Source organism: Sus scrofa, chromosome 13 (genome assembly GCF_054392235.1).
Source record: "Sus scrofa isolate SSC_HxYL_T2T_F1_AM1 chromosome 13, Sscrofa_HxYL_maternal_Yorkshire_Landrace_v2.0, whole genome shotgun sequence".
Classification (NCBI taxonomy): Eukaryota; Metazoa; Chordata; class Mammalia; order Artiodactyla; family Suidae; genus Sus; species Sus scrofa.
The window spans coordinates 112,490,984-112,512,048 of record NC_139395.1 but is presented as its reverse complement, the minus strand read 5'-3'; the positions used below and the strand labels follow the sequence as shown (position 1 = coordinate 112,512,048).

At 36.8% G+C, this 21,065-nt stretch overlaps 1 long non-coding RNA gene across 1 annotated transcript in view; it reads left to right on the top strand.

The window, feature by feature from the left end:
- Positions 1-19,011, top strand: part of LOC110256535 (uncharacterized) — a 52,144-nt gene extending 33,133 nt beyond the window's left edge. Inside the window, exon 3 of the long non-coding RNA XR_002338149.2 lies at positions 16,744-19,011. This is a non-coding gene — a long non-coding RNA (uncharacterized LOC110256535). The remainder of the gene's footprint in view (positions 1-16,743) is intronic.
- The last annotated feature ends 2,054 nt before the right edge of the window (positions 19,012-21,065 follow it).

Sequence of the window (21,065 nt, the reverse complement as noted above, 5' to 3'; positions counted from 1 at the left end):
TTGTGCATCCCTGAATTTTGATACAACAAGCTTTATCCTACATCGGAGCCCAGATGCACAAAGTTGTTTTAATTGGAAGGCTTTTTCCTCCAGTCTTTTTTGGTTAGCAGTTCTTCATCTTGCAGGTGACAAATTTATACAATGCTGATGTTTACCCCTCAAATATTACTCACTATACAGTTCCCTTCTGACTCCCTTCATAGTGCGCATTTGTGATATACAGCATTTGTCATTATTTCTTTATTTCCTTATTTGCTGTTATACTCAAGTCCATAAGATCAGGGACTCATGTTGACTTTTTGTAAAACTACTCAGCATCAAAAACAGTCATCAGCACACAGTTGGCACTCATAACTATTTGTTAAACAATTATTCTGCTCTAGATAGGGCCTTCAGATTTAGCAAATAGAAATACAAAACATTCAGTTAAATTTGAATTTCAGATAAACAATGAACAGTTTTAAAAATATGTGTGCTCCATATATTACATGGGACATCCTTATATTAAATATTTATACCAAAAAAAATTCTTTGTTTAGGTGAAATTCAGATTTATCTAGTCATCTTGTATTGTATTTGACAACCTGAATCTAAGTTATCAATGGCTGGAGGGCAGGCACCATATGGTATTGTACCTCTTTTCGGTTCTTCCAGTACCTCAATTAGTGTCTTCCAGTAGAAGGCACTCAAACATGTGCTGATGTTATTTGACTGAAATCTGTCCTATTTTAGTGTGAATGAGTTGAATCTCTCTATTAATAGATTTCCTAAGTGAAATCCCAGGGTAATAAGTTTCTTTAGAATAAAACAAAAGTGAAAAATATCTCTTCATTGGGTCTTTTTTGTCTAGCATGGTTATTGGAGTTATTTCTAATAAAAAAATTCCCATTTCTTTAGTTAAAACAAGGTCTACAAATCCAACCATTAATTGTGTTATGAGGCATTTTAGTTGCTAATCCAAAAACAAGTGCCATTAGTCACCTTCATTTTAAATGAGGTTGATATTATTCATAGGACACTTTGTTCTTGAAGATTATTCTGAGTCATGTTGAAAAATGTCCTCTAAACAGGATTCAGTGATGGCCATTGGCCAAGGAGCTGTCAGTAGTTTTATGGGGACAGGGTTTCTTCTCATTCAGTTCCATCAGAAATTCAAGCAAGAAAACAAATGACCTGGGGCTAGTGTTGTGAGCCACATATCCCAGAAAAGAAGTAATGAGAGGCCTATAGGTGGGTTTCCGGTCCAAAATTTGGGGGGTTCTACCATGCTTGGTAGCCATATGGTGCCGTGTTGCAGAGTGCTACACCCTCTAGGTCCTTGCTTCTCTCCATTTGTAGGTGGATTTGTCTGGAGGAAGACCGAGTATCTGCAGGAAGACCCTGGCTTCAGGCTTGGAATATTGCAGGTCTTTTGGCAGGAGAAGTGGTAGAAGAAGTGTGTGAATGCTTTTGTCGGCGATTCTCCCAATAGTAAACATAGTTGAAGGGGCAAACATATGCTAGGTAGAAAAATGATGAAAGAAGCCAAAGAAAGAAGAATAAAATTCGGCTAGCTGAGGAGATACAGGTTAAACTAGAGATTTTGTTGAGTGCCCTCATAAATGTCAATAAAAGGGATTAGAGTTATATAAAGTTATCTAATGCTAGAAATTGTTATTATTTTTGTCAATATAATAACAATGTAAATGTATCAATATCATTTTCAAACATTATTTAAAAGCATCAAAATTACAAAAAGAAATTCATAGGATTTAAAATTTAGTCTGACTCTGCCCAGACCCTCCAAACAAAAGAACACTTATCTCTTCTTAAATAAGTAAGTTGCTGTTAGGATTTAGTTAACATAGCGAAGAACAGTTAACATTTCAGAAGATTTTTTATATTCTTCTGTATGAATAGTATTTCCAGGTTTGTGCCTGTGCAATAAGCCACAGTTGTTTTGGAACAGCAGAGTGTAATTGCTATCAAGTTGTCTCTTGGCCACACATGCTCCACTTTTATGATTCCTTGCCATATCTTTGTGTTTTCCTTCTTTTTCCATATCTTCAATATTATACACCCCGAATCATTTTTTTCTCTCCTTATTCTTCCCCTGATCCTCCCAGGATTTCAATTTTTCAAGAAAGCCATCTGATTCTATTAAAAAGCAGACAATGAAACAAATGCTTCCAAGCCCAGACTAGCCTGGGAGGTCTGGCCAAAACGGATACCATGGGACTCATGGGAGATACGGATGATAAACGGGTCACACGCCCAATTCAATTTTAGACTATTTATGCTAAGTCAGGCCAGTCTTGAATTTACTATAATGTCCTCTTATTATTCCCTAGCTCCCTTCCTGATCAGTGGAGGTGATGGAATGGGCTAGTTGAGTCTTTCCCAAATTATGTTCTTTCTGCTGTTGCTATGTGAATAAGCCGTGACCTTTATGAAATTATGGAAGCTTCTTTTAATAGCAGTTGACACTGGTTTTCCATTTGTGCTAATAGTATAAAATTACCTTTATAAGTAAATCAAGAAATTTTTTTTTTTTTTTTTAGTCTTTTTAGGGCCACACCCAGGCATATGGAAGTTTCTAGGCTAGAGGTCGAATCGGAGCTGTAGCTGCTAGCCTACACAACAGTCACAGCAATGTAGGATCTGAGCCATGTCTGCAAACTACACTGCAACTCACCGCAACACTGGATCTTTATCTCACTGAGGGAGGCCAGTGGTTGGACCCATGTCCTCATGGAACTAGTTGGGTTCGTTAGAGCTGAGCCACAATGGGAACTCCAAGAAATGTTTTGAATTTTTAAAAATGAAGTGGTTAATACCACAAAAGGTAAGTGGGTATAGCTGAAGTAGTAAGGTTGTCCAGTAATGACCTGTTTGAGAAACACTGGGTGAGGGTCCAGTGATTAGCTCATTCAGAGGACACTGTGCTGTTTTAGCCACATAGCACCAACTGATCAGTCTCAAGTTGTGTGAGCAGAGCTGCCCTTGCAAGAAGCAAGGAAGCAATGGAATTTTCAGGATCCATTACTATATGAATTATGGATTAAATCAGTAAAGTTCTGAGCTATAGATTGACATGATGCATCCTGTCAAAGGACCACTTATAAACTTGGAAGTTTCATTTATGATGTAACATGTCAAAAGCCCATTTATTAAAATCTGTATGCCCTGGATTGATGATATTGTCTTTTCTCAAAATATATTTTAGTCTTAAGTGAAGGGAAGAGGAAAGAAAAGACAGCTTTCTTTTTAAAGTGACAGTTAAGAGAGTATTGCAATAGTCCAGGTAAGCAATGCTAAAGGCCTGGACTGAACCTTGGCTCCAGGGATGGTTTGGAGAAATATTAACGAGCAGAATCAATAGGTTTTAGTCGCCAGCTGGGTTGTCTCCCAGTTAAAGGCCTTTGAAAATGGGGCTCAACCTTGTTCATTCTTATAGCTACCCTCAGGGTCTATAAATTTGTTTTGTACACATTTGGCCTTTTCAGAGATAAAGGTTTTAAAAGGAAATAAGTATAAACCATGAATGTGAACGTTGATTAAATACACTTAATGAAACTGTAACGTGAAAAGTGCGTATTAAATGTACAGTGATATTAAAGATGACAAACGGGTATGTAGTGGCAGTGAAGTTAAAGTCACAAAATACAAAGGGGTACCAATGTTAATTAAATGGTACAACAATCTGTAAAGAAGATCTGAATTGGGTTGATTCTTCTGGTAAATAGAAAAGATATAAGGATTCACTCATTCATCCATCTACTCTATAAATATTTATTGAGCACATTGATTATGGTTTTATGGATCCACAGCCCCAAGCGTGGAGGTGGCCAGAACAGGTCGCAGACAGTGTATTTCAGAAGTAAATGCTCTCCCCAGGAACTGCTAGCTAAGTGGGACGTTATTTACTGGTACCGACAAATTAAAAACATAAATAACATTCCAGTGTCTAAATCTTTTCAATAAACACAAATTATGAGTTTTGTATATGTAAAATACAATCTCCCAGTGGAAAAACACTTTATTGATAATTTATGTTGTACCAAGTGTGGGGCAATTGCTAAAGTCAAAACCATTCCCTGATTCTGGTTGCATTAACAGCACCCCCACCCCACATACCCTACCCAGATAGATTCAGAAATTAATTTGTGGATAATAAAAGAGGGTCTATTCAGTCAACTCTTAGCCATTCATTTTTAAATGGTAGGCTTGAACATGGCGTTCATGTGTATGACTCTGTTTGGTTCCAAGTCTACTTTGGGAAAAGACGACTAGTAAAGTCACTGCTTCTGGTCTTACATTCTGTCTTTGGGTGTGAACAATCTCAGACAAATGGAAAAAGCTTGGATAACTTGTCTTTAATGGCCCCAGACTAGGTCACAACCCACTTTTAAAATTAAAAATGATAAAACTCAGGCAAAAAGTAGAAGAGTAAAGATAAAGAAATTAGAAAATGGGGAAAGTTCCCTTGTGGTGCAGCATAGAGTCCTGGCGTTGCTGCATCTATGGTGTGGGCCGCAGTTGCAGCACAGGTTCAATCCATGGCCCAGGAACTTTCCCATATCACAGTTGTGGCCAAAAGAAAATCTATTCTCTATTCATCAGCTAGAAAGATAATAATCTCTCCCCTTCCACCACAAACCTAAATTGAATCATGTCACCATTCTCTTGAAACATTATGATCCGTTCAGAGCAAATTCTCTTTACCACAGCTGACCCTTTCTAGACTTTCTTTTTTTAAAAAAATTAAAGTGACACTGGCTTATAACATTATAGACGTTGCATATGTACACATTCTATTTCTATTTCTGTGTACATTACAACATGCTCACCACCAAATATTTAGTTTCCATCCATCATTATGTAGCCGACTCCTTCTACCTTTTACCCTTCTCCCCAACCCCTCCCCTATGGTGACCACTACTGTGTTCTTGGTGTCTGTGTGTTTGTTTTTTGTTTGTTTGTTTGTTTATGTGTGTATTTATTTCTATTTCACATATGAGTGAAACCATATGGTACTTGTCTTTCTCCATCTGACTTATTTCACTTAGCATAACACCCTCAAGTTCTATCTATGTTTTCACAATTGACAAAGTTTCATCTTCTTTTACTAGCCTGTCTTCTTTTGCTTATTATTTCTTGGCTATACTGCTCCTTATTCCATTCAAATACTCCCAAAGCTCTTTATTCCTTATCCTTTGCATTATCTGTTCTTTCTGCAGTGAATGCCCTTCTCCCAGCTTGAGGTCTGGTTGGCTCCCACTCACCTTTCAGGCTTCAGCTAGAGAGGCCTTTCCTGATCACTGGTCTGAAGTAGATGACCTCACTGTATGCACTGCAGCTGTCACTCGTAAAATCCTATCCTTTTTCTTCATAACACATCATAACTTGTTATCATGATTATTTGTATATCTGTTTATTATTTGTCCCTAGTCTAAATTCCATGAGCGTAACATGCCTCTCTTGTTGACCACTGAATAATTATCATAGAGCTCATCACTGGCACATAGCAGTTAATTAATAAATGTTTGTTGAAAATATTGACTGTAATATCTGTTCATTCAAATTCAATAAGTCCATTTTTTTTTGTTGAGGCACAAACTTCAGGTAAGACTTACAGAGTTGTGCCTCTGTGGACAAAGGAATTGTGAAAGTTTAGGGCATAATTGGTGGTCATAGAGAGTATTTTATCTGTACTCCTGAGATTGTTCCATGGTGGGAGGCAGACAGGGTCTAGGAAGTGTGTAGTCTAAATATGACATTTTTCTTTGTGACTTTTACACTGGTCGGGGGATGGCCTGAGCTGCTTGGAATTAGTATCTCCTATTAGAGGTACAGTGGCCTTGTTTGCATCAAATATCTGAATATGTGCCGTCTCCATGTGCCGTCTCCATGTGCCGTATATTTTTCAGTTGGAACCCTGACTTATATAGAATATCGATAAATTGGGCAAGATTAATGTGAATTTAATAAATCAAGCAGATTGATTTTATTTTTTTATTATTTATTTGTTTGTTTGTCTTTTTAGGGCTGTACCCGTGGCATATGGAGGTTCCCAGGCCAGGGTCTAATTGGAGCTGTTTCCGCCAGCCTAAGCCAGAGCCACAGCAACTTGGGACCCGAGCTGCGTCTGCGACCTACACCACAGCTCACCCCAACGCCGGATCCTCAACCCACTGAGTGAGGCCAGGGGTCGAACCCACAACCTCATGGTTCCTAGTTGGATTCATTTCTGCTGTGCCACGATGGGAACTCCCAGATTGATTTTAGTTTAAATATTGGGCCAGAGCAGGAGAAAGAGTTTTTGTGATTTCTATAAAATCTAGCTTCCTTCTTCTCAAGGTGCTCTAGCGAAGTTTTGGGGTTCCCTTAGTCCTAGTTCCCATTCTTACTTAGCCTTAAGATTTGGAGGTCTCCATCATATTATCAGAGTTCAAGGCAGGAAGGAAAAAAAGCAATAGAATAGAGATAGGAGTAAACCTAGGAAACAAAACACCAAGGGACAGTTTCCTGCAAATGTTATTCCCATTTTTAAGAAAATTAAGTGCAGGAACAGTTTTTAACTTTTTCAAACATTCCATTGAATACTTTATTCCCTAGTATAAAGGTCTCCAAATAACCTTGACTTTAACTCATGCTGTTTTTCTATTCTGCATGGCAGAATTAGGCATGAGCACAAGAGCTGAGATCCCATTAGAAGTTGAGAATTAATTATTAATTGTGGCCTTACCCACCACTGTTGCCATACTTCTGAAAGGGGCTATGTATATGTGTTTTGGATTTGGATGAAAATTCCTTCTCTGTTGTGGACTGGATGTTTGTGCCCTTCCTCCTCCTCAAATTCATATGTTGAAGCCGTAACCCACGGTATGATGGTCTTAAGAGGTGAGGCCTTTGGGAGGTAATCAGATTCAGGTGCAGTTACAAGGGTGGAGCCCTTTTGAATGAGATTAGTGACCTTATAAGAATAACAAACGAGTTTGCTCTCTCCTTCTCTTTCTACCATATGAGGATACACTGAGAAATTGGCAGTCTGTAACCTGGAAGAGGGCTCTCGACAGAACCTGATCTTGCTGGCACCCTGATCTTGAACTCCCAGCCTCCAGAACTATAAGAAATACATTTCTTATGTTGTTTATGAGCCACTCAGTCCATGATCTTCTGTTATAGCAGTTGAAACTAAGACATCATCTCTCTCATACCTCTCCTGGTGCTCATACTCTGGGCTGGCAAACTTGTATTCATCTTGCCTACCTAGCTAAGAAGGCACCTCCTCCATGAACCCCCTTGACTTTTGGTCACCTCTGCTTCCCTCTTGTGCTCCTTATCACCAGAATATCAAATGTTGGCTTCCTTGTCTGTCTTCCACAATGAACTGTGAACTCTGTGCATGAAGGATGATGTATTATTTATCTCTATATTAATCAGCACCTAGGAGTATACTGAGTGCATTGTGGGTACTCATTGGATGAAATAATGATAGAAAATTGCAATCGTCTTGAGGCAATAATTTGCCTGGAACCTTCTTATTTGATTCCATAGCAAACACTATTGGTTCCCAACCCACAGTCCCTTGGACCTCTTTTATCATTTCTCTGTACCTCTCTTCTGACTTCATCCAATGATCTGAACCTGTGATTCTTTGAAAGTTTGCTGCTGGGCTCCTGGAGTCAGAAAGCTGAAATAGCTCAGAATAGCTATTCTGGAGTCAGAAAGCTGAATAGCTCAGACCCAGGGACTCACTTATAGGAATGCAAGTGGGTCCATGTGCGTATGGCCATACAACTTTAGCATCTGTGGGTTTAGAGGTTGCTTCCTCCAAGGGACACAATAAGAATTCCATAAAAAAAAAAAAAAAAAGCTATGGCCTCCGCCTACTCATTTAGGGCTCCTTGTAACAGTAGAAAAGAAAAGAGCTATCATCCTGGCAGGGGTAATTGACCCTGAGTATCATAAAGAGGTAACATTGCTACTACAAAATGGGAAAGAGATCTAAGAGATCCACTGGGCTTTCTCTTGGTGCTCCCATGGTTATTTTTATCTGTGAATGGGCAATTACAGCAACTGAAGTATGATATAAGAGTTGTAACTGAGCTCAGGTCCCTCAAAGATGAAGGTCTAGTTCATTCCATCAGGCAAGTTGCCTGTACCAGCAGCAGTGCTGGTTAATGATAAAGGAAATCTAGAACGGATGGTAAAGGAATGAGATGATGAATATCAGTTATGAACGTGAGATCAACTTTAGCAGTGGGCTTTTACTCATCCCACTAACTCTCCTCATAAGTTTTTCCCTAGAAATTTTGACCATCCATCATTTTGAAGAGACCATAACAGTGTAAAGTGAACGTAACGTGAGATGTAAGTGAATCTAAGCAATTAGATCACCTCAGCCCTCTTTATCATTTCTGAATGCCTCTACCCTTGTTTCAGTATACTTTTGCTTTTTATAGTCCTCATTTGTATCTCTTCCTTAGGAACCTTCCTTCAGGGTACTGGAGCTGCTTTTCCTGCAAATACAGCTATAGCTGCCTGAGAGTTTACATTCTCCTGGAGTGGCCTTAGCCAATGACTGAAAGGGATAGGAGTTTTAAAGCCTGGATCCCTTTGCTCAGACCGGACAACTGTAAGGCATAATCTATGCTCCAGAGTTTTCCTTCAGGATTAGGCTGAAGCTATCATAGAACTTTACCTAAAATCTCCCCTTCTCCCCCCTTATTCCTTTACGGGATTGTCTTGAGATAATTTATTTAATAAATCATTCTTTTTTGTTTGTTTGTTTTTTAGGGCCACACCTGTGGCATATGGAAGTTCCTAGGCTAGGGATCCAGTTGGAGCTACAGCTGCTGGCCTATAGCACAACCACAGCAATATCAGATCTGAGCCACATCTGTGACCTACACCACAGCTCAGGGCAACACCGGATCCTTAACCCACTGAGCAAGGCCAGGGATCGAGCCTGCAACCTCATGATTCCTAGTCAGATCCGTTTCTGCTGTGCCACAATGGAAACTCCTAAATCATTCACATATTAATCTTCATTTCAAGGTCTGCTTTTGGAGAGCCCAACATAAGGCAGATTTCCCTCTCTTTGTCCAGATTTTCAGATAATGCCTTCTGATTGGGTCACAGTTGTCCTTTTAAGTGACCACAGCTGAGGAACTGGATGTAGAACCATGCAGGAGGCAGCTTTTTAAAGAGATAAGTCTCCCTGCATCTCTCTTGCATCTCTATTTGTCTTGCAAGAGAGACACTGATCACTCTTTGGGTTCTAGATTTTCTGTTCAAGTTATTTGTATAGTGAGCAGCCTTGGAAGATAGTGTCTCCTTTTTATTATTATTATTTTTTGCCTTTTTTTTTTTAGCTATTTCTTGGGCTGCTCCCGAGGCATATGGAGGTTCCCAGGCTAGGGGTCAAATTGGAGCTGTAGCCACCAGCCTACGCCAGAGCCACAGCAACGCGGAATCCGAGCCGCGTCTGCGACCTACGCCACAGCTCACGGCAACGCTGGATCGTTAACCCACTGAGCAAGGGTAGGGACTGAACCCGCAACCTCATGGTTCCTAGTCGGATTCGTTAACCACTGCACCACGACGGAAACTCCTTTTTTTTTTTTTTTTTTTTTTTGTCTGTGTCTCCTTTTAGAACAAAAGGCCAGCAAGCTTACTGCTCATTATAAAAGATGTATGATTTCTAGGGTCAGGATTTCTTTCCTGTGGTGAAACCCACTATATATGCAGGCATGCAAGGAAGTCCATGAATGTCGCTCCAGGGAACTTGAGAACTAGAGGAATTGATGCAAACATGTTGATGCTCATGCTGTTTGCTGTCCTCTGAGTGGGAAGTCCTTTGTCTCTGATTCAGGAATCTTGTGTCTCCTGCCAGTATCCATGACACTGTGGCAAGTGAACTTCTTAGTTTGAAAATAGCATAAAATATCAGATTTTTCACTGTTATTGATACTCTTCTGCACAAGAATTGCTGGTGGGTCTTTTCCTCTGCTGGACATCTTGTTCTACTCATTATCTTGCCGAATCTGGCAGAGCAAGGTTTTCTGACTGACCCATTGGATGTGAACTTTTCTCCCTCAGATCTCCACTCTTGGTATCTGTTCCTTGGTCATATGCCACCTTAATCTCCACTTTAAACCTATGCAGTTTTAAACCACACAGCTAAAAAGCACGGCCCCAGGATACTCTGCCTCAAATAATCAGGCTTTCCTGATTGACTGTGACCCTGAAGCCCCAGCTCCCCTGCGGCCTGGGCCTTCCTTCAGCCCATCCTAGCCTGCTGCTTTGGGCTTGGGGACCTACCCAGATCAGAACACTTTCTTCCCATGATTTTCTATTTTTGATCCTATATATGAAAGCTTAGGTTTTCAAATAGAATTTGAGTTGTTCATTTACATGTTAAAGTGAGCCCAAAGGACTTCATAAATTGACATGTTATTGTTTTAAGTGACAGAAAATAACACCAAGAAATTAAACCCAAAGTTCTTGATGGCTCATTTGTGAAATCAGAAAATCCTATTTTTTTAAAGTTTCAATTTCTGTGTTACTTACTGTCAGAGTAGTGATTTTGTTTTTATTACCACCCAAAGAGGCCATTATCTCTTTCATCACACGAGACTGCCCAAAATAACATGTCTCACTTAGAGAGGGACAACTGAAAAAAAAAAAATGCTCTGAAGAGTTGTGGTTTTATTATGGAATCTTTCAGGCTTTGATTGGTTGAAAGGAACTTGGAAAATCTATATTATTGAAACTTAAAATCTGGTGACTGTTTTATTTTAGAATTTAGTACTTATACATTTTTAAGCAAGATATCCAATTCCATGGGAAATATATGGGTTAAGAATGAGTTCCATTCTTATTTACTGATCTTGGGGACTTAAATTCTCAAGGCTTCTGTTTACTTGACTATAAAGTAGAAATAATAATAACAGTAGCCCCAAAGGGCTGGTAGGAGAATCAAGTGAGATGATGCATTTATATGTACTATACAGCATTATGCAAAGCTGAGCATGTAGCCTGACACAGAAGAGAAATTTATAAATGTTTGTAGAATGAGGGAAGAAAATGTTATTTAGCAACATCAAATTTACTTTGATCTGCTAAAGTAGATGATTTTGGATATTGATTAAAGATGAAGTGATTTTTTTTTCATAAAATATAATTTATAAAAATTATTTTCCTGGATCCAAACTTTGTTTAGGCTTTTAATGATACCTAGAGTTGTTTAGTAGGAACCCAATTGCTCTCCATGACATGAGCTAAAAAGGTTTAGGGATTTACCCTCAATCTATGATTAAATGAAAGCTCCTATTCAATATTTTCACATGATACTTTCTGCAGGTATGACAACATCTATGAGTTTTTCTACAGGAGTATAAAGCAGCCCTTTTACTAGCCCTGAAACTTTTGACCTTGACTAGCTCAAATTTATAAGTGAATAACCACCAGAAGAAGGAGTTGGGTTGCTCTTGTTGTTCTGTAGTAGGATGAATTGATATATGTTAGCAAAGGTTCAAGTTTGGAGTTTAAGTTCATACATAATGGCTTCCATTCATCTCATTGCTTCAGGTGAGGGCCTGGGGTTCTACAACTGCTGGGCCTTGGTGGGAGCTGCATCTTTTTATTTCTCCTTTTCTTTTTTTTCTTTTTTTTTTGCTTTTTAGGGCCTCACCTGTGGCATATGGAGGTTCCCAGGCTAGGAGTGGAATCAGAGTTACAGCTGCTGGCCTACACCACAGTCACAGCATTGCAGGATTCAAGCCACGTCTACGACCTACATCACAGCTCATGGCAATGCCAGTTCCTTAACCCACTGAGCGAGGCCAGGGATTGAACCTGTAACCTCATGGTTCCTAGTCGGATTTGTTTCTGGCTGTGCCACAACAGGAACTCCTCATTTTCTATCTTTAAAAGTATCTGATTCTAAGTGCTTATGATGTGAGTGATTAGGTTATTGGACTTTAGGATGCAATAAATATTGTTGGGATGAATTAACTATCAAAACGAGACACTGATCAATCAGTGCTGACTTTTAATTGGTTCACTGACTTTTTAAAAAATGCTTCACCTTACTGTAGTGATTCTCTAAGATCAAATTTTGTCATTCTACTTTGACGAAAAAAACCTCTCAAGTTTCATTAATAGCTTGTTTTTGAAATTCATTCATTATGCATTTCCTAAACAGCTAGTGAGGCAAATTAACATATAGAAATTTACAATGTCCATGACCACAAATGGGGAGTTTATTGGGAAATTTAGATACTTTTATAAGATGTTATATGCTTTTTTCCCATCTGGAAATTTAAGTTTTACTTGAGCATATAGGAATGAGAAAGAAAGAGAAGCTAGAACACACTCAGCAGACCTCCAGTAAGTAATTTTCCTCCCTTTTTAATTTAGTTTTCGTTCCTGATACACTTGTTCTATCTTCATTAATGGGTGAGAGAGAAGAGAACTATTGTGAACAAACAAGTTCTGTCTCATTACTTCTCAATGGGCGCTAATCATTTATATTCTTATCTTTGTTTACTAAGATCATTGAGTTACCTATAACCAGTGGTTGAGCCAATAGAAGGTGAAATCTCCCAGCACTGATCTATTCAGGAGTTTCTTATTGCCTGATTGCTTTCAAACCAGGCTTTTTATGTTTGTGGGAGAGAGGGAACCAATGTGTTGGTGATTTGCCACTGACTGAAAGTTGGGTTTATGTATATTTTTTACAAGGTTTCAGAATCACACGGTTCCCTTTGGTTCAGGAGCAGAAGGTCCAGTCAGTGGCAAACAGCCTCAGTGTTCCAGGTGAACAAAAAGCCTGCTCATATTGAGGCAGTAAAGCTGCAGAATAAAGGGAGGAGGGGGCAGAAATTGTGAGGAAGGATGAGAGAAAGAGATGAAGGTGTTTTCAAAAGTTGCACTGAGGTTAGAAACCTGTGTAAGAACCCTTGAATACTGGTTTGGGCTGACTGTGAAACCTCTGAAGCTAGCATGGGTCCACAGGTCATGAGCTGTGTCCCCCAGGCAAACTCCCACATTCCCTAGCAGCAGCCCCCGGGAGAGGCTCTCCCTCTTGATGGAGTCAGAGCTTGTGGAAGTAGGAAGTGAACACATACTCCACACATTTTTCACATCTCAGCTTTCTCATAGGGCAAAGAAACACCTCTTGAATGAATTTCCAACCACTCTCCTATACATTCCATAGTCAATCAAGCTAAATATTGATCATTTATCCACTCAATAAATTTATATTTAAGCCATTGCTCTAGACTCAAGGATATAGCAGCAAACAAAACAGGTAAAGTTCCTCTTCACAAAGAATTTAATATTTTAGTGGGGAACTAGTCAAGAAACAAGTAAATAAATATATGCACTAGATAGTGGTGAGAATAAGAAAACAGGGTGATGTCACAGAAAATGATGGGGGTAGGGGTGGGCAGGGAGGGGCTGATTGGGAAGGCCTTTCTGAAGGCCAGGGGATGACATCTGATTTTAGACCTGAATGTCAAAGAGAAGTCAGTTATGTAGATATCAGAAAAGAGCATCTAAGAGTGAGCAGTGAATACAAAGGTCCTAAGGCAAACATGGCTTTGGCATATGGAAGGAAGAGGCGAGGACCAGATATTGCAGGGCCTCTAGAGACTATGGTGAGGAGTTCCGATTTTATCTTAAGTGTAATTAAAAGCTTTTGGAGTCTTTTAAGCAGAGGAGTTGCAAAATACGATTGACATTTTAAATTGATTACAATGTGTGGAGAAGGGACTGTAGAGGGACAGGAATGTAGGCAAGGATGCTGGATGAGGCTCTTGAGATTCATGGGAGAAATGATGGTGGTTTGAACGAGGCTTGGCTTAGGATGCTAGCAGTGGAGGCCTAGAAGTGATTATTTATGGGCCGTATTTTTCAAGAATAATGGTGAGTATTGGAGGATAAATTGGATGTGATGTTTCAGAGAAAGAGAAAAGTCAAGATGGCAGCAAAGTTTTAAGCCAGAGCACCTGGGTGAAATGGCATGTGCTATTTACTGAAATGAGGAAGGCTGACAAAAGAACCAGTCTGAGCGGTGATGGAAAGAAAGGGGAGATGTTGAGTAGGCAGGTGCAACTCAGGAGAGAGGTTAGGGCTGGAAACACGTCTGGAAGTCATCAGTGTATGGATAGTATTTAAAGCCATGGAACTAGAGAAGGTCACCCAGGAGCCTTGGGGCATTCTGATACTTGGATGTTGGAAAGAGGAGGAAGAGACAAAAAAGAAGCCTGAGGAAGAGTGGGCAGTGAGGTTGGAGGGAAACCAAGTGAATGTGCTTGTAAAGAAAGCATTTCAAGAAGGAGGAAGTGATCAACTATATCAACTGTGGCTGAGAGAGAGGTTAGAGTAGCTGAGAATTGATCATTGCTTTTAGCAATATGGAGGGAGCCGTTTTGATAGCATGGTAGGAATGAAGCTCTGATTGGAAGCAGTTCAAGAAGGAATGGGAAGAAAGGCTGTTGAGTAACTTACATGGAGGAGTTTTACTGTAAAGGAAAACATAATGGAGAGGATCTAGAGGGGTATATGGAGTCAGGAGATTCCTTCCAGATGTAAGATACAACAGCATGTATGTGTGTCAATAGCTATAAAAGCACATATGTGTGTCAATAGCTATAAAAGCACATATGTGTGCCAATAGGTAATGATCCAAAGGAAGGAATAAATCTGATGCTCTAAGAATTTACATGGGGGCAATGTGGGGCTGAGGGGATTTAGGGATTGCTTTGCCATGTGTAAGTTATGCGTATGAAATTATTGTGACTTCAATGAATGAAGCTATGACAGTTATCTAACCAACCATGAAACCTGGAGAGAGAATTATATGATCTGATATAGCAATTGTAAAGCACTATGTAAATAATCCATGAGCTCAGAGACTGGCAGGGCAAAAATAATTGTCAAACATGACCTCTTCAGTGTCTGCATCACTTCCAAGCAGTCTTTTGCACTATCCTGCTCTTCTGAAGCCACAGTTGGATAGAAGTTTCCAGGAAAGTATGGGCTTCGGTGGATACTGAGCATCACAGGATACTGGAAATCGCCATTCCAGTGGTAAATATGAACTGGAGGACGGAATTTGTATTTTTTTAAGGAAACTAAAGATATTTTTTCTGAGGAAAAGTATTTTAATAATCTGTATTGGCTATCTAAGTTGAACAGGTTAATCAAGTAATTGCAGATGTAACCTAGTAGATAGTGCTGCAAAGTGACACTTTTTCCTTCATATGAATCCTTAATTTGAATCTGTTGGAACTTAAAGTGTTTGCAGAAATCCTTTATTTCTGTTAAAAGAAGTGAGTCACTTTATATTTCAGATGCAATAATAAGCAGTAGTTTCTGAGAACTTACTTTTTAAATGAGGTCCTATCATGAACTATTTAAATCATTACATTTCATCCACACAACAGCATGTTTACTATTATTATCTCCATTTTATGGATGAGGAAACTTAAGCTCAAAATATTAAGCAACTTGCCCTCAATCACAAAGCTTAAAAAGTGAACTAGGATTTGAATCCAGGAAGCCTAATTCCAGTATCTCTGCTTTCAGTCACTAAGTTATCATTCTAGTGTGTTTAAAGGTATAGAAATATTAGTCCATGGTTACCCAGATCATGAAGAATCTTAGTGTGAAATTCTCATTTTCATTATGCCTTGGCTTTCTCTTTATGTATTTTGATGCTTGCCTTGACATGTAAAACAAATTAATTCTCAAACAAAAACGACCCTTGTGTCTGATGGTTTAGGGGTCTCTGCTCAGGAGGCCTCTAGTGAGGTGAGACACGTGAGTGCTTGTGGCTTTAATCTTCACAATGGCAAAGAATGTTTGTCTTTGTACACCTGTTCTCTAACATTGGGCCTGGTGTATAAACATTTAATTAGTCAATTAATGAGTGGCTCCATCATCCAGAGCAAATTCCTCCTGGCCATTGGAATTCAATATATATTTTTTAAATGGAATTCTATGGTGTTTACCTATGTTTTACGACTTTTTTTTTCCACTTAAAATAGGAATATCCTTCTTTTTTAAATCAGTTATTTCTACAGTTTTATATAGGAATGTATCATAATTTCTCTACCTTTTGACATTTGGATTTTTCCACATTTCTCTATATCTTAAAGTTGCAAAGAAGAGCCCTGTAGACCAACCCTTATCCTTTTAAATTTAAGCCATATTTTGGGAGGGGCATTGCTAGGTCAAATAGTATGCACTGTTTACAGATTTTCTGTAAATTTTCCTTCAGAATGCATGTGCCACTACTATAAGGAATAGGGTTTTTTTAAAATTTTATATTAAAGTATAGTTTATTTACAATGTTTTGTCAGTTTCTATTGTACAGCAAAGTACAATATATATACATTCTTTTTCTCATATTTATCTTCCATCATGTTCTATCCCAAGTGATTGGATATAGTTCCCTGTGCTATTATACAGCAGGACCTCTTTACTTATCCATTCTAAATTTAGCAGTTTGCATCTACTAACCCCAAAGGAATGGGTATTTCTAAACATCCTCTCTACCATGAAGGATATCCTCTCAAAGATATTTTTGCCATTATCTTGAAAAATTATATCACAGTTTTAATTTACATCTGTTTGTTCTTTTGATTCTAGGCTTTATGAAAAGTGTAGCGGGGATAATATTTTTTTGAAATATGTTAATGTTCTTTCTTTTTTCTATTTCCTTTTACATGATCTTCTGCTATCCAGCCAGAGGCATCCAGTGCTTTGGGGAAGCTTAGGACTGTTAAAACAGAATGAAAAGAGAAAGATCCAATGTTCAGCTTTTGAATTCCAAAATAGGACTTCTGATCTGCAGTAAGATAATTGTCTCAAAAGATGGGGTTTTTTTGGATAAACTTTTGAATTGAGTATAACTTACTGACAAAAAAATGCGCAAATCATGTGTCCAGCTTGATACATTTTTACAAAGTGAACACACTTGTGCAAACATTATCTAGATCAAGATAAAGAGCATTACCAGCACCCCAGAGTTTCCCTGGCCCTTCCAGTCATTACTCTCCATAGAACTTAACCTCTAGTCTTAACTTATATCACCATAGATTCGTTTTGCCTATGTTTGAACTTTACATAAAATGACTCACTCAGTATGTGATTTTAATGTCTGGCTTCTTCCTCTCAAAATTAGGTTTGAGATTTATCCATATTATTAGTGTTCAATTTGTACAATTTAATTAATATATAATGTTTCATTTTATAAATATACCACAGTTTATTTCTCAAACAGTGAATGAAAATTCCAGACGGCAATACTTAAAATTGTGACTTTTTTCCATTTTAGCTATTTTGTTGGGTGCATAGTGAATGGTATCTTACTGTGGTTTTCATTTGCAGTTCCCTAGTGACAAATGATGTTGACCACTTTTCACATATTTATTGTCATTTATATATCTTCCTTTATAAAATGCTTATTCAGGTGGGGTTTTTTTTGGTTTGTTGTTTTGTCCCTGAAAATTGTTGTCAGTATTTTTCTTGTTGATTTTCAGTTCTTTTGTATATTTTAGATATATATTTTAGATATAAGTCCTTTGTTAGATGCTATAATCATCTTCTTCCACTTTGTCTTTCTCTTTCTTCCTTTCTTTCTCTCTCTCATTTTCTTTCTTTCTTATTTGACTATAATTGGTTTACAATATTGTGTTTTAGTGTATAGCTTTACTTTCTCATTTGTATCTTTTCATGAAAAAAAATCTTAATTTTAAAATGGTCCTATTTATCAGTCTTTTCTTTTAGGATATATTTTGTCTAAGAACTTCTTGCCCACCACAACGTCATGAAGACATTCTTCTGTTATTTCCTAGAAACTTTATTGTCTTATTTTTCCCAATGGTGCAAGTTAGAAGGTCAGGGTTACTTTTCCCCCATATAGATACTTAATTGATCCATCACTATTGAAAAGATCATTTTTCTCCCCCCACTGCACTGCAGTGCCATCTTTGTTATAAATTAAGTGACTGCATGTGTGAGGTCTGTTTCTTTGGTTTCTTTCTGTTCTATTTGTCTGTACTGGACCAATACCACCCTGTCCTCTTAATGTAGCTTCACACTAAGTCCTGACATAGGATAATGCAAATTTTTCAGCTTTGCTATTCTTGAAGATTGTTTTGGCTTTTCTTGGCTTTTTGCAGTTTGATATGAATTTGAGAACCAGCTTGTTAATTTTCACACACAAAAATCCATTATGATTTTGATGATGAATATATTGAGTCAGATCAGCTTGGGGGAGAATTGACATCTTCATTGACTGTTTCAAGTCCTAAGTGTGGTTATCTTTACATTTAGGGTTTATGTTAATTTCCCTGAGAAATATTAATAGTTTTCTGTGGAGGAGTAATTCACATTTTCCATTAGACTTATTCTTAAATATTTGCCATTAGAAATTTTGGGGGTGCTATAATTAAATAATACAAATTTTGAAGTTTCATCTTCAAATGTATACAGCTACAAAATAAAAAAATTTGATGTTTGTATAATGACCTTGTATCCAGAACTTTCCTAAGTTCACATGTTAATTCTAAAGTTTATCTTTAGATTTATTTAGATTTTCTACCTTCACAATCATTTACAAATGATGAGAGTTTTATTTTTCTTCTTTCTGATTTATATGAATTTAAATATTTTCCTTTCTAATTACATTAAATAGAATCTCCAGTAAAATGTTGACTACAAGTGATAATAGTGAGATTCTTTTTCATTTTTGATCTTTTGGGGAAAATTTCCAATATTTTATCACTTAAAGGTATTCTTTGTCAGATTAATAAAAATCTATTTCTGGATTGCTCAGAGTTTTTATTTTTAAATTAGCAATAAGTGTTGATTTTCATCAGATGTTTTTCCTGAAACTACTAAGATTATCATGTAACAATTTTTTAGTACTACAGTGAATTATATTTTTATAGATTAATTAAGATAAACTGATTGATTTCTAAATAAAATGGACCTTGTATTACAACTGAATTTTGTTCTAATGTATTATCCTTTTTAAAAAAACTGTTGGATTTAGTTTATTAAGTTATGTTTAGATTTTTTTTTTGCATCTGTGTTCATGAGATAGTTTGGCTTATTATGTTCATTTACGAAGTTGTATAGACCTCATAAAATGAAATGGGGAATGTTTTCTCTTTTCTGTTTTGTGGAAAAATTTGTGTAAGATTACACTATTTTCTTCTTAAATATTTGAAATAATTCACTGATAGAGACATTTGGGCCAGGGGTTTTATTTTGGGGAAGATTAACATAAAATTGTTTGATAGACACATTACCATTTTTCTTCTTGTGTGTATATCTGGTAAGTTGTGTTTTCAAGGAAATTATCTAGTTGATCTAAATTTTAAAATTTATTTGCACCAAGTTGTTCGTAATCTTATTACTACCTTTTTAATATTAATAGATTCTGTAGCAACGTTCCTTTTTGTTTCTAATATTGCTAATTTATTCGTTTTCCCTCTGAAGATATCTTTAGTAGTTTATCAATTATATTAATTTTTTCAAAGAAGCAAATTTTATCTTGATTTTCTCTGTTATATTTATTTCATTTAATTTCTTCTCATATTTATTTCATTTGTTTACTTTCTTTTTATGTAGTTTTCCTAATTAAAGGGTCTTGAGATAAATCCTAAAACCATCAATTTTCATCCTTTCCTGTATATGCATTTTATACTATGCATATCCCTCAGTTTCACTTAGCTGTATCATGCAAGTTATGTTGTATTTTAAAGTTACTTTTTTTTGTAACTCAGTTCAGAATACTTTTTAATTTCCATGGTGATTTTCTCTTTAATTGATGGGCTGTTTAAGAGCATACTGCTTAATTTCCAAAGAGTTTGGGATTTTCTAGTTATCATTTTGTTACTGATTTTTATTTTAATTCTACTGATTGAAGAAACTACTTCAAATGATGTCAATACTTTTTTGTTTGTTGAAACTTCATTTGCCTCAATGATTAGATGATTTTGATAAATGTATATGGTCATTTGAAAAGAATATGCATTGGACACAGTGATACATGTACATATGTACATACTTACATATGTATTTGAATACATACACATATACACATATATGTGATTACATCTAATCAATTAGGTCAAATGAGTTGGTCATTTAGTTCAAATTTTCTATATTTTCAAATTTTTTTTTGGTTCGTTTGTTCTACCAATTTGTTATATTAGTTAAAATCTACTATGTTGTGATTTGTCTGTTTATCCTTTTAGTTTTGTCTGTTTTTGCTTTATATGGTTAGAGGCTATGTGTTTAGGCACATAACAGTTTTAGAAATGCTATGTTTTTCTGATGAATGACCCTTTATTATTAAGAAATGCCTCTTCTTAACCGCTAAAACTGCTAATTTATGTGTATTGCCTTTTTATTTGATTAAAGTAGACTTCTTGCCCTAAGTATAATATAATTTGTTTATCAGTAAAACTTTCAGTTTTCTTTTTGCTAATGTTTGTGTGGTGTGTGTTTGCATTCTTTTACTTTCTGCCTTACAGGTGTCTTTTTTTCCCCCACTTTCAGTCTGATAAGCTTGTTTTTTTTTTAATTGATTATTTAGCCTATGAGTTATATAATTACTTCTATGTTTGTTTGAATCTGCTGTCTTACTCTGTTTTCTGTTTGTCCTTTGCTTTTTTTTTCCTCCCTCATTGTCTTTTGGATTCATTATTTTTGTCTTTCCTTTCTATTCTTTTATTAGTCATTTTTAGTCCTTTATTAGAGAATACACTATGTGTCCTTGACTCATTAGTGTCTATTATGAATGAGAATTTTAAATATTAAATCTTTTAGAACAGTTTTCAAATAAAAAAATTAACTCTTACTTATTTTATTGAAATTTTATTATTTAGCTATCACATTTAAGCCTTGCAGAACTTAGATTTCTGTGAAGATGTATGGTAAGATATAATTTTATGTTTCCAATATTGAGCCACATGTTTAACAACTATTGAATACTCTGAATTTATTGAATTACCTTTCATCATCCTACATTAAATTAGAATTTTAAAATAATT